This window comes from Momordica charantia (genome assembly GCF_013281855.1).
Source record: "Momordica charantia cultivar OHB3-1 chromosome 9 unlocalized genomic scaffold, Mcharantia_2.0 BLBB01000009.1, whole genome shotgun sequence".
NCBI classification, from domain to species: Eukaryota; Viridiplantae; Streptophyta; class Magnoliopsida; order Cucurbitales; family Cucurbitaceae; genus Momordica; species Momordica charantia.
The window spans coordinates 16,426,024-16,437,398 of NW_028275167.1; the positions used below are offsets into that span (position 1 = coordinate 16,426,024).

Genomic DNA, 11,375 nt, shown 5'->3' on the forward strand with positions numbered 1-11,375 from the left:
TTCAATTTAGAATTAACCATATATTATAATGTATCAATATACATACATATAATCCATTGAGAAATTGGAACATTTCAAATTCTTCCAAAAAACTTGATCCTCATTTTACCCGTTGTGAGCTAGCAAGGAAACTTAACTGATCTACATATCATAAGCTCCAACGATATGAGATTAATCAGTCAAGCTCATTAATCGAGTTAATCAACATTCGTTAACTACGGGTCACTCCACTAAAGACCTATTCTCACTATAGAATATTTTCGTATCCATAGATATACGACCATTAATGGTAAGTCAATCCTTCACGAGTGCTCGTAACTCAAGCTGGGTCAAATTACCATTTTACCCATATGATACATCTTGCTCCTTAAATACCACTGCTCCTCTAATGAACAACCCGGTTATGGTCTAACCAATAACTGGAAGTCCCTCTCGAGCCAGTGAGAGGGTGAGGCTCCTTGTTCAAGTCTCGGAGTCAGCATGTAAGGGAACACTCATCTACATCCATAATGTCGAGAATGAGTGAATTTCATTTTATGTAGTATGTTCCCAGCTCCCCACTCGGTCTCGTCCCCAAAATGGTTGGAATGTTGAGTTTGTGACTCGGACCACTATCACCCATACAGATCAAAGGACGAGGCCTCGCAGGCAGGAGTCCATAAATCACTCAAGATTGAGAATGAGTTTTCTGGTCATCCTATGAAACATCAATATGTTAGTCAACGGCTTTGCATCTAAAGATTGACTATTTCGTTGTCTAGTCTTATACAAACTCATTGTATAGGATACCTCCACTTGCATGTCTCCACACGAACGACCTGGATCGAGTCGTCTGTAACACTTACAATGCGTACTAAATCCATAGTGTTGCCAGGATAAGGTACACAACCTTATCCATAAACTATAGACCTTTTAGGTTATTCCCAAGACATTATCCACTTGTATATCGAGGGTATATGAAATACCTACCCAGTATATATATCGTTCCATTTACATGATAATAACTTTGGATGTTTAGTGTATTGGATTTATACAATGCTATGTTATAAACTCAACAACATTCCTACCATTTTGGAGACGAGACAAAGTGGGGAGTTGGGAACATAACTTCATGAGAGGGAATTCACTTCTCCCTGAATTTTGGGGAGTAGATGAGTGTTCTCTTAAATGTTGACTCTGAGACTTGAATAAAGGGCCCCACACTCTCACTGGACTGAGAGGGACTTCCGGTTATTGGTCGGACCATAAGCGTGTTGTGCATTAGAGGAGCAGTGGTATTTAAGGAGTAAGATGTAACTTAGAGGTAAAACGGTAATTTGACCCAGCATGAGTTACGAGCACTCATGAAGGATTGACTTGCCATTAATGGTTGTATATCTATGGACACGAAAATATTCTACAGTGAGAATAGTACAACTGCGGGTCTTTAGTGGAGTGACTCGTAGTTAACGAATGTTGATTAACTCGGTTAATGAGTTTGACCGATTAATCTTGTATCATTGGAGCTTCCGATCTGCAGTCCATTAGGTCCCTTTGCTAGCTCACAACGAGTTAAACAAGGATCAAGCTTTTGGAAGAATTTGAAATGTTTGAATTGCTCAAAAGATTATATGTATATACCTTATAATATATATAGTTACTTCTAAATTGAAACTATATATTATGAGATAAATTATTTGAATGAGATTTAAATAAAAATTAATATGAATGTGATTCATATTAAAACTATAGGTCAAATATAATGTGTGTATATATATATATATTTATTTATTTAATTGTTCATTACATTAATATTAATTAATTAATATGATTAATTAATTATATTTTTAAATATATGTTAATTATTAATTAATTAATATTAGTATTATTAATATTAATATTAATTAAAAGAAAAACTAAAATAAAACTCCCCTACAAAATGCAGGGGAATGAGTAGTTACTTTTCACGTGGGGAGTTAATTACCGAAGGGTCTGTAACTTTGATACTCTTGCTCCGTGCATTTCTTTCAAACAAGGTTTTCTCTGAAGAAAGGTTCATGCTGTCAATTCCATTTTTTGGCTTTCAAATCAAAGCTGTCACAAGCGAGTTCTCGATCCGAGAGGACAGCGGGAAGATCGGTGGTTGTGTTCGTTGGTGATTCCTTGAAGAACGGTTCTTCAAAGGTAAAGAAAACTTTATTCCTCTGTATTTTTTCTTTAGAATTATGGTTTTTGTTCTTCAATAACTCGTGTACAAGATCTCCGTGTCTGCTACGGGATCAACGTCCTATCATTATTCTCATCTCAAATCTTTTATTGAAATAATTAATGCATTTCAAATTCCTAGTGTCTCTGAAGATGCATTGAGACTAAAATTGTTTCATTTTTCTCTCAAGGACAATGCAAGGACTTGGCTGAATGCGCTAGAACAAGATTCTATCACCACTTGGGCGAAACTGATAGAAATTTTTTGGGCAAAGTTTAATACTTTGGTCAGGAATGTAGACCTTCAAGAAGATATTGTGTCCTTTCGACAAAAAGAGAACAAAGCAAAAAGCTCGGGAGCGTTTCAAAGAGTAACTTAGGTGACGCTCAAATCATGGATTACCCAGATGTGTGCAGATCAAGAAATTCTATAGAGGATTGGGTCGTCCATCCAGAATGATGTTGAACACCGTAGCCAATGGCTATGGTTAGAGAAGTCAGTTAATGAAATCTTTGATATTTTGAACAAGATGACAGACATTAATGACAAAGGAGAAGTAGGAAGGTCACTGTGAAATAATCAAACATTAGCAGGAATTTTTGAGTTAGACACAACTTCAATGCAAGCTCAACTGATGGGATGTTGGAACAATTAACAATGGAGAATGCCAACAAAATTGGATGGAGGCAGCATCCGAACTTTTCTTGGAGTAACCATGTAGGAGCTACTAGCAGTGTGCAAGCACTTAAAAATTCAAGCAAAACTACACCTCTTCTTCTTTTCCCACTCAACCAACATTGCCACGAGAACAGTACAATCAACAAAGATCTCATAACAATACTAAAAAAGGTGGTAACAATGGGAGTTTGGAGGCCTTGATGAAAGAACACATGATAAGAAAGGATGTTGCAATGAGAAAATTGGAGATGCAAAGTTGGGTAGTTAGAAAATGAACTGAAGTATAGACCCCATGGCACATTGCCAGGCACACAGAGAATCCTAAGCGAGAACGATAAGGTAAAGAGCAATGTAAGGCAGCCATCACGAGAAGCAGATTAAGTTATGACGAACTCACAGCTCCAGATGAAGGTGATGCAGTTACACCCGTTCCTGCATCCGTCCCTACTCCATAACCAGAGGAGAAAGTTGAACCCGTAAGTTCAGATGAGAAAGGTAAAACGCCGACAAATTTAAAAAAGTAGTACCTTGCACCGCTTCGCATGTACGGAATGTTAAAATTCCTCCCCATTTCCCCTAAAGGGAAGTTAAAAATAATCAAGATAATAATTTGAAGAAGTTATTTGAAATATTGAAACAGTTGCATATAAATATCCCTCTCGTAGATGCTTTAAAGTAGATGCCTACTTACAATAAGTTTTTAAAAAATATCATTTCTAGGCGTAAGAAATCAGGTGAGCATGAAACAGTAGCCTTAACAAAGCGTAGTAGTGATGCTTTAGGGAATCCATTGCCTATCAATTGTAAGGATCCAGGTAGTTTCACCATCCCTTGCTTGATATGTGGTAATAATTTAGGAAGAGCATTATGTGACTTCGGAGCAAGCATTAATCTTATGCCTCTTTCAATTTTAAAAGAGTTAAATATAGGAGAAGATTGCCCCACTACTGTAATTTTGCAATTAGCAGATAGGTCCATAAAGAAACTGGAAAGGAAAATAGAACATGTTTTTGTTAAAGTTGATAAATTGATTTTTCCCACCGATTTCATTATTTTGGATTGTGAAGCAAATCTTAAGGTGCCAATATTCTTCGGAGGCCGTTTTTAGCAAATGGCGGCACTGTAATCAATGTTAGGAAAGGAGAAATCACCATGAAGGTCAATGATGAGCAAGTCATATTCAAAGTCCTTGATGCAATTCGTCTCCCAAGTGAAGTCGAGGAGTGCTCTGTAATAGGGGCAACTATGGAGGAACTCCAGAACATGATTGTGGAAGACTTAGAAGCAGATTTGGAGGTTGCAGAAAAAGAAGGCAAAATTGTGCCATGCTCAATTTTGTAAAAAATGGAGAAGTTCGAGTTTCTGCAGCCAACAACACCTGATTTGAAAGCCTTGCAGCCTTCCATCGTTGAACCTCCAGAATTGGAGAAGAAACCTCTAACCTCTTATTTAAAATATGCATATTTGGATTTAAATGATACTTTACCGGTTATCATTTCTTCTTACCTTTGTCGAAACTAAATTTTGATTTTTCTACTTCAGGTGAAGCGAGGTTGTTACAGTTAAATAAATTGGATGAATTTCGTTATTTTTCTTATAAGAATGCTAAGATGTATAAAGAACAAATCAAAAAATGGCATGATAAGAAAATAATGGACAAGAATTTGGAACCTTGAGATTCGGTTTTGTTATTCAATTATAAATTAAGGTTATTTCCAGGTAAGCTAAAGTCTAGATGGTCGGACCAGTTCTAGTTAAACGTGTTTATCCACATTGAGCTATGGATTTAAGAGATTCGAAAGGTAATATTTTCAAAGTAAATGGGCATCGAGTGAATAAATACTTCGGTGAGCATAGTGATAGAGGTAAAACCTCTATATTATTCAAAGACCTATGAGAAAACAATGAGTTTAGTCCATCTGTTAGTGTTGAAGGCGTTTTATGTGTAAAATATTTTCTATCTTGCTTTTGCGAAATTTTTACACCTTTAATTATGCTTTTTTTTTTGTGTGTATATTGCAAATATAATTTTTGTTTTTTCATTAGAATTTTGTAGGGTCAAGATTTTGTCCACTCCAAAATTGCGCTTGGTGCAATTTAGGAAAAAAAAAAGAGATTTCGAAATTTGCAAATGAAGATTTCCATGAGCTTATGTGGGTTAATTTTAAATGGGCTTTGGGCTATTTGAAAACATAAAGGACCCTTTGTTAGAACCCTAGGTTGATTTAAATGAAAACAAAATAAAAGCCTTAGTTTTTCCCTCCCCATTTACGATTTTTTCTTTAAGGAAATCCCCAACTTCTTTTAAAAAGTTGTCCACCAAATCTTCAAGAATCGCCCAGATTTCTCATACCCGTCTTATTTTTGGCAAAGTTAGGTGAGGATTGTGGGAGTTTTTCATTCTATTTTGAGCAAAGTTTCAAGATTCCATGGAAGGATCTTCTTCCCCAAAGTCATGCGAAAAAAGAGAAGGGAAAGAGGAAGGTTATGTTGCCACCACCTACTCCACTAGGTTTGATTCTTCTTGAGCTCCCTCTTATCTCTATTGAAAGGATAATTTTCGATCCTAGTGGACAAAGTACTAAATTAGAGGAAGTTTTGAGAATGAACCTTCGAAATAACCCATCAATGAATAGTGAAAGTTCTAATAAAAAAAGGATTTATAAGCTAATGTTGCTACGGTTAATGAGAGAGGTGATAATGAAAGGAAGTTAGAAGAATTTGGAAAGGTTTACCTTAGAAAGAATCAATCTATGGGTGATAAAATATTATGGAAATAAAGAGTTAGAGGCTAATATTGCTAGGATTAATGAGGGAGATGTTAATGAAAAGAAGAAACAAGAGATTAGGATTAAGAGGCATTTGGATATTTGTGACAAGATAACGGATTTAAATAAAAAATGTCAAAGATCTACGCAAAATACAAGAAAATTGAGTTAAGAAATACAAATCGCATTAGATGAGACAAAAAATTGCCATAGGTTGGATTTCCCTCAAAACATAATCCCCTATCCATATCCTTAGAGTTATCCATTCCACTCACACCCTCCATCATTGTTAATGTTGTTATATAAGGATAATAACATATTAGTGGTGACTTCGAGCACGATACTGACCCACTATAACACTCGGATTCGATCACGATCGAAATTGCACCTGGCACAATTATAGAGAACACTTCACCGATCACACTACAATGTATTTCGTCTCCAAGTTTTTCAGATATCATTTTGACTAAACAACCTTTACTTTTTTATGATTTAGAACAGGAAAGGCGAAAAAAAATCACCGAAATTTTGGCGGCCATGGCTGAAGCGACAAGAAAAAGTCTATTGAAGGATGATTGAAACAACATGGAAGCTCAGTGGAGGTTGGATGCTATCAGATATAATGGTGTTCTTAAGGAATTGCCACTAGGAAGTCCATGAAGGAGAGTTTGAGGCAAAAGATGGCAACGATGATATTTCACAGTTTGAAGTCCGTATGCGCATTCTAATGAATGAGTCACAACAAGATGAGAAGGATGTCCCTTCTCAAGTTCAAGAAGGAGCATCTGGTCCTATGGATGCCCCAAATGAAGCTACGGAGACGTCTTCGTCTTCCTAAAAAGGTTTATCTCCTTTCATTCCCTTCTCAAGTATGAACGTTTCTGATCCAAATTACATTGTTGTTGTAGAGAATTCAAAAGAGGAGGTGTGTTTGAAAAAAAGGAAGAAGAAAGCAAAGAAAACGAAAAATCCAGCACAAAGTGCACCAGGTGCAATTTCAAGACCTCGCACTCGGGCCGCTGTAGCACGATTGGCCGTCCAAAGAGCATCTGAGGCTAGTCCATCAAAAAAAGCCAAGAGGCCTAAGCCACTTGTAGAGGCAGAAGAGCAGCTTGAATAGGCTAGTAAAGAGGAGCCCATTACTACTGAACCACAACCATCAAGGGCCAAAAGGCCAAGGATAGAAGTGAAAAAGCTCGACTTTACAGCTCGTGGACTCTTGGTTAAGAAGAGCTTTGATGACAAATAGCAGCCCGTGCCAGATTATGTCAAGCTACAACTTATGGAGCATGGTTGAGAGACTTTGTTTGCTCCATCTACACATTTGTCGGAGGCTTTAGTAAAAGAATTCTATGCTACCATTCACCCAAACCGAGGAGATGTTGTGAGAGTAAGTGGTAAGTTCATTGGATTTTCTCCTTCGATTATAAATACTCACTTTGGTTTGTGGGATGTGTTTGATGCAGTAAGTAATGAGATCGTGGTGCATGCCACTGACGAACAAGTGGAAGAGGCTCGTAAGCTCATATTTAAGCCACACAAGTCGTGGATCGTCTCGTCCTAGGGAAAGCTTACATTAAAACCACTTGACATCAATGAACAAGGCACGGTGTGGAGTTATGTGGTGAATAACCGATTGCTCCCTACTTCCCATGATGATGTACATTCTAATGAAGGGCATTTAGTTCAACCTTCGTGAACTCATAAGGAACGAGATTCAGATTTGCACCGAGAAAATGGTCGGTCCATTTATCATTCCTACATTTATAACGGAATTATGTTTGAAAGCAGATGTAGAAGCTGGTGTTGAAGATGTAGTGACACCCAAAAAGTCGTCCACGTCCATAAGGAGAGTTCTGGGATACTCGATAGCTCGTGAGAAGGATTCTCCCACTATCGCTGCAAATCAAAAGATTCGAGGTGTGGTAGCTAGAGAGCAGTATGATGAGCTGAGGCACAAGAATGACCTTGTAACGCCACGAGTCTCTCAGGTTAGTTAGTCCCGAATCGGGAGATTTTTTTTTCCAGTAATTTTAAATTGATTGTTAATTAAATTTATGGATCATTAACTAAAGTTATCTTTATTATCGGGCTCTAAACTCCAACTTAAATTAATAATTACCGACTCGGTGTGGTGGGTCTTGTTTTAAGGGGGATGGACTTCTTTCCTCTTGGGCCTGAACGCGTTGGGCCTCCATTGGGGTAAATGAGTTTTAAAACAAAACAAAAGGAAAAGAAAACCCTAGCCCCAACCTCCTTTTCTTTCTTCTTCTTTCCTTTCAACCCTAGCCGTTTCCCCCCCCCCCCCGTTGGTTCTTCTTCATCTCCCCGATCCATTCCCGTTTTCTGGCAACCCCGACGGCGGCGGCAGCGTAACAGCTCCACGAACCCCAGCGGCGCACGCGAACTCCGGCTACGGCGGCGGCGGCGTATCAGCTCCACGAATAGCGACACTCGGCGGCGGCAGATCCACGAGCGGCGAGAGGCGGCGATCAACGGTGCGAAGAAGCAGATCCGGTGGTCCCGAGCGGCGGCGCGAGAGCGTGGTGCGACGTCGCGACGGTTCTGCGTGCGGGTTGAGCAGCAGCGGCGCAACCTTCCCGTGGCAGCGTTCGAACAGCGACGGCCGGCGACTCCTGGTGCTCCAGCGGCAGCGCGGCCCGTCCTCGCAGTAGCGCACGACGGACAGCGATACAGTAGCGAAACGATGATAGGATTTGGTGCGTTACAGCGGTGTTTAGGACGTTTGGCGGTGACCCACATCCGTTCGAAGCTCGATTTAGTCTACCCACACCTCGGCGAGTTAGATCTAGGTGACCCACATATATACGAAGTCGGTTTTGGTGGTAACGCGTCATTCGACCCTTTTAGAGTTAATTTAGAACGATAAATAACGTAAGTAACGTGCTGTATTTTCTGTTTTGGTGTGTCTAGGGTGAGGTCGACGCAAAACTTAAGAGCACGGTTGTGGGTAAGTAGCACGGGGCGGGTGCGTGCGTTGATGTTTGTTATTTGTTTGCTGATGTGCTGTTTATGACGTTTAATATTGGTTCTGATACGTTGTTGTGCAGTGTGATTACTCTTGTTTACATGCGTAAAAAGAAGGTTTTAGATGCTGTTTTTACTATGTTTCAGCTTTGTTTCGGATTTTTCTCGATCGTTTGAGTTCCAATTCATGCAAAATTCATATACTATGGTTTGTGGATGGCTTATATTGTATTTATGACATTTTAGGACCATTTGGGAGTGCAAATTAATCAAAAGAAGCAAAAAGACGAAAAAGTTACATGGGAGGCGCCAGGCGCCTGGGAAGCCTGCAGAAAAACAGGTTTTCTTCCAACTTTGCCCTTAATGAAACGCGTCTTCCAATGCGTTTTGGTGGTTCCAACCGATGCATACGTGTAGAAGAAGTGTTCCACTATCAGTTTGAGCACGATTCGGTCAGTCAAAAGAGTTGGAAATGGGTGATTCACCATCGTTTTAGGACCTACCTAACCAATTCTGCACAGCTATAAATTCCAGCAACTTCTCCACCAAATTCATCAAGCCTTGCTTCCTTCTCTTGATCATTTTTAGTGTTTCTTTGTTGCTTTCTAAGTACTTTTGAGTTGCTTTCATTAGTTACTTTTGGTTTTTAAATCCCGAGCACTTTACATTCTTTTATTGAGCTTGTTTTGTTTCCATTTGTACTTAGTCATTTTTCTACTTATTCAAATATATAAAAATCTAGCACTTTGCTTATTCTCTCTTTGCCTTTACTTTATTTTCAGTTAAGAGAGTTGTGTTTTTGGAGGAAAGAGCACGTGACACTCTCCCTTGCTTGAAAGAGAAGGGCGAAGCTCTCAATCTCGATAAAAACTCTCCCTTAGATAACTTTTGTTTTTCACACATGCATTCCACATTCAACCATTTTACTTGCTGTATTTTCTTCAATATGTCTTTCTAAATTCCCGTCTCTAGCCCGGTTATGGATAGTTAGCCTTTTATGTCTAAAAAGGGTTGCTAAGAAGTAGTGTTTTTACTTTCCATTCATTGCTCAACATGTTTTCCCAAAAAGTTAGGATTTAGAGAAGGCCACTGTAAGTCTTAACAAGTCAATACTGAAAAGGTTGCTTATTTGCATTGTTGAGTGATTAAACCGAGGAGAGGAGCGCCTTAGACATAAGGGTTCCGCTTAAGTAGCCTAGACATAGGACTTTAACCCGAGGTTGCGACTATTTCCATCCTAAACTAAGATATATCTCATAATAGACATATTAGGGAATTTCTTAGGACTTTGAACTTGCTTAGACATAAGTAAAGTGAGAAGCGTAGTCGTTGGTTTCTAAAGTAAAATGCATATTATCCTTAGCATGTCCTTGATTCTTTGTTGGCTAACTTGAAGTAGTTCGGGCTAGGTTTTTTTATTATAAGTCCAAATCCCAAATCCAAAACCATTATTTGTGACCACTTCCCATTTACAAGAATCACTCATTTCAACATTCACTATTCTTTAAAACTTCAGAGTTTGGAAATTGTTTAGAAGTCCTTGAGGATCGATACTTGGATACTCCATCCATTTTATATTACTCTGACAGGTGTGCGCTTGCATCTATATAATTGTTACCACGCTTAGCGCGTGCGTTCAGCATAAACATCCCAGTCAAGTTTTTGGCGCCGTTGCCGGGGACTTTAGTTTTAAAATTTTTTCAAATTCTTTTAGTTTTTATTTTTGTGAATTGTTGTTGGGTGTAATTTCCATCCACCGTTTTTGTTCTATATTTTTGGTCGTTTATCTCACAAGGGTAAGTTAAAGTGCATGAGCACAAGATCTTTTCTTCTACCCCTTGACCCTGAGATTGAGCGGACCCTTCGAAAAACTAGAAAGGAGCAAAGACTTCGAAAACAACTAGAAAAGCAAAAAGAGAGAGAAGGTGAAATCAGTCCTGAAAGTGAGGTAGAGAGTACGAGCACATCAATGGCAGATATTCCATCTCGTGATCCGGTTGATCCACCTGCTGTTAACGGTAATATGAGGGATCATGCGAGAAATGATGAATTCAACCATATCCAGATGGTGGACAACAGAGACGTGGCAATGCGAGAATATGCCGCCACGGCTTTTCAGAACTTTGATTCAGGGATAGTCAACCCTATTCCAGCCCACGCAAACTTTGAGCTTAAACCAATGATGTTCCAAATGTTGCAGACAATTGGACATTTTGGAGGGCAGGAACATGAGGATCCACATGATCATCTGAAATCATTCATTCAAATTGCAAATGCATTTCGATTACCTGGTATAACAGACGATGCTCTAAGACTAACACTTTTTCCATTTTCTTTGAAGGACCAAGCTAGAGCATGGCTCAATGCATTTCCACCGGGATCCATCACCACATGGGGGTCGTTAGTGGAGAAGTTCTTAACAAAATTCTTCCCACCTACTCGCCACGCTGATATCAGAGAGGAGATCATCTCCTTTAGACAGTATGATCGTGAACCTGTTCACGAGGCGTGGGAGAGATTTAAAGAACTAATCAGGAAATGTACGAACCATGGCTTGCCGGCATGCATCCAGATAGAACATTTCTTTAGAGGTTTAGATCATCCTACTAAGATGATGCTAAACAATGCTGCCAACGGAGCCTTTACAAAGAAGACATTCAACGAGATAGTTGACATCCTAAATGACTTAGCTTCACACAACGAACTATGGTGTTCGCAAAGATCTAGGGCAGCACCAAAGAAGCAAGATCCAGCTG

At 39.1% G+C, this 11,375-nt stretch overlaps 1 non-coding gene across 1 annotated transcript; it reads right to left on the bottom strand.

Annotated features, from left to right (window-relative positions):
- Positions 1-11,068: 11,068 nt before the first annotated feature.
- On the bottom strand, positions 11,069-11,175 carry LOC148209086 (small nucleolar RNA R71). The gene has a single exon (XR_015787485.1). It is a non-coding gene; the product is annotated as a small nucleolar RNA R71 (small nucleolar RNA).
- Positions 11,176-11,375: the final 200 nt, after the last annotated feature.